At 42.0% G+C, this 3,191-nt stretch overlaps 1 pseudogene; it reads right to left on the bottom strand.

Moving 5' to 3' along the window:
* Window positions 1–255: 255 nt before the first annotated feature.
* Window positions 256–635, bottom strand: LOC118848973 (annotated as a pseudogene).
* Between the last annotated feature and the right edge of the window lie 2,556 nt (window positions 636–3,191).

Below are 3,191 nucleotides of genomic sequence, written 5' to 3'. Positions count from 1 at the left end.
ACATCCTTTTCCATTTGGCTAATTCTGTCTTTCAAAGCATTCTTCTTCTCATTGTTTTTTTGGAGCTCTTTTGCCATTTGAGTTAGTCCATTTTTTTTTTCAGAAGCATGGGAAACAGATAATTGTGTTTTATTGTGTACATTTTTAAATGATTTCCCAATTTCTTGTTTCACAGAAATCATTAAGTATTCTCAGCTTAACATATACATTGTAAACCTGCCTTGCTCCCTAAATAAAAGAAATTATTCCAACAATTTATCCAGGAGACCATGTCATTTGACATCCTCCAAGGACATGTAGAGCGATGTGATAGATGGATTGCCCCCCATCTGCACCTTCGTTGATCACCATTCGGTATCCTCTCTTCAGACCCAGGTCAGCTGCACATTTCTTGCCAACAATCATTAAGTGTCCAAGAAGATTTTCATCATCTTCTTCTGCAACAGATATCTGGGTAATGGGTTTCTTGGGTATCACTGGGAAATGAGTTGGGGCTTGTGGGCAAACATCACGGAAAGTAAGACACCAGTCATCTTCAAATATGATTTTGGCCGGGATTTCCTTGCAAATGATCTTCCCAAAGTGGTGTCTCCCCCGGGCTGGGCAGTCTGAGCATTGCTGATCTCATCTGCCATAGCGGTAGCTCCTGCAATGTGCCTCCCACCACCTCTGCTGCTGTAGCCACAATAGTACTCCACCCCTCAGGAAAGCACTTCCTCGTGAGTGCAGTATGCCCTGCTACTGAGTCAGTCTATTTTTTAAGGTGTTATTTTCTTCAGTATTTTTTTGGGTCTCCTTTAGCAAGTCGTTGACTTGTTTCTCATGGTTTTCTGCCATCACTCTAATTTCTCTTCCCACTTTTTCCTCTACTTCTCTAACTTGCTTTTCCAATTCCTTTTTGAGCTCTTCCATGGCCTGAGACCAGTTCATGTTTTTCTTGGAGGCTTTTGATGTAGGCTCTTTGAATTTGTTGACTTCTTCTGGCTGTATGTTTTGGTCTTCTTTGTCTCCAAGGAAAGATTCCAAAGTCTGATTCTGAATCTGAGTCTGTTTTTGCTGCCCTGCCGTGTTCCCAGCCAACTACTTGACCCTTGAGCTTTTCGTCAGGGTATGACTGCTTGTAGAATAGAGAGTACTTTGTATCCCAAGCTTGAGGGGCTGTGTTGATGTTTTCAGGGCTATTTCTACACAGCAAGCTCTGCCGCAGCAGTGGTACTCCTCCCCCAAGAACCATCAACCCATACTGGGACTCAGATCTAAGCAGGCTCTGCAATCCTGCTCTGATTTGCCACTTAATTCCTCCCACCAGGTGGGCCTGGGACCAGAAGCAACTGCAGCTGTAGCTCTGGAAGCAGCCTCTGAGCTGCACCACCTCAGCTGCCCTTGGAGGTAGAGGCCAACCACAAACTCCTTTCACTCCTTTCACAAACTCCTTTTTCCCACTAACCTTCTCTGTTGTCTTTGGTGTTTGTGGGTTGAAAAGTCTGGTAACTGCCACGGCTCACTGATTCAGGGTACTAAGTCCTATTCCACCCAGCTCCCAGGTCCAGTTGGTCCAGGCACAGCCCATGCTGGTCTCTTCTCTGCTTTGCTCCACTCCCAGCATGATGCGATAGACCTTACCCAGCAACCATCCAGGCTGTCCTGGGCTGGAGCCCTGCTTCCCTCTGCTATTTCATGGGTCCTGCAGTTCTAGAATTTGTTCAGAGCAACTTTTTATAGGTGTTTAGAGGGTTCTGGGGGAGAGCTTTAGGCAAGTCCCTGCTTTCCAGACACCATTTTGGCTCTGCTCCACCCCCCCTCCAAATGGAGGTTTTTTTAAAGGATGAGGGAGGGGTGTTGAGCCTGGATAGTAGAAAAGCAAGCAGTGGACAAAAAGAGATTGAAGATAAGAGGAAAGGACAGGGAAAGCTCCTAGATGAGATGGCAAAGTTTGACTCAAGGACAAATAAAGGTGTTATGCAGAGAGAAGTCACCTCTTCTTCAAAGACTGAAGCAAAGGAAGAGAGAATGGGATACGATTCAAAGAAGTTTTATTTTTATTTTTTTTTAAAAGTGTGATAGGGGAAGGAAGGATCTCATGTTTCATACCCTCAGTTTCTTTGGCAAAGTAGGGGGTGAGGTCTTCCTCTGAGAGTGAATGGGTGAGATGTTGTGGGAGCTTTGAGATGCTGTTGTGTGATAACACTGTTGCACAGTGCTGAGGGCTGAGAAGAGAAGAGAGACTATTAATTTGTAGGGATACAATAAGCATGGTGGCATGTCACATAAAGATACACATATACATTTACATACACCCACATGCTTGAAACTACAAACATACATATGAATATACAAATCTAACTGGACTTTCAAATAAGTCTGTGGCATTTCATATTTAGCTGTTTATGCAGAAGTTACTCCAGATTGGCAAAGAAAATGCCAAGTGGAACATTGTACATGTATAAGGGATGGAGTTGTTTCTAGAAGTTCTTGAGGAGGAGAGAGATTTGTATTTTTAGACAATGTCTTTAGGATAAAAGTAGTAGATGTGGTGGAAGCCAGCATTGTATCTGATTTCCAGCTTCCCTCACTTAGAAAGATAACAGTATAAGGGACTTCTTTGAGTGAGGTTGTGTCCTCTCTTCATTTAAGTTGAGATTTCATTTCACCCTCACCTAAAGACCTCATTAACTCTTATATTTTTCAGTATATTCTATTCTGTGTAACTACTTGGATTTTTGTTAGCTATTTGCTTGGCTAAATGGGTTTATTCACTATTCATTATTTGTGATGGTATTTTGTATAACCAGCATTAAGTGGGAAGGAACTAAGCTTGTGAATATGAGTCACTCTCCCTGTCAGGACTGAAAAACTCAGTGCCTTTCTTTCTGAACCAGATTCCTATATCTAAACTACCAAAATTTGAAGAGGCAAAAACAATTCTAGCTCAATATTCCTCTTGGAGATGGGTAAAGGAAGGAATAAGTGCCTGCCATGGACCGTCTCTATTTCATCTCAAAGAAGAAATTAGTCTTCCTTTGAAATGTGAGTTCCATTTTTCCAGGGACATATCCATACCACCCATGTTATCTTGAGAGCAAAGATTGTCTTTTCTATTTTTATACCCAGAAATTTAGCACAATGCTTTGCATATAGTAAGAGATTAATTAAATACTTTTTCATTTGTTTATTCATTCTTTTATTCATTC

This window comes from Trichosurus vulpecula, chromosome 4 (assembly GCF_011100635.1).
Source record: "Trichosurus vulpecula isolate mTriVul1 chromosome 4, mTriVul1.pri, whole genome shotgun sequence".
NCBI classification, from domain to species: domain Eukaryota; kingdom Metazoa; phylum Chordata; class Mammalia; order Diprotodontia; family Phalangeridae; genus Trichosurus; species Trichosurus vulpecula.
Note: the sequence above shows the minus strand (reverse complement) of the source record. Positions and strands in the feature narration are given on the sequence as shown.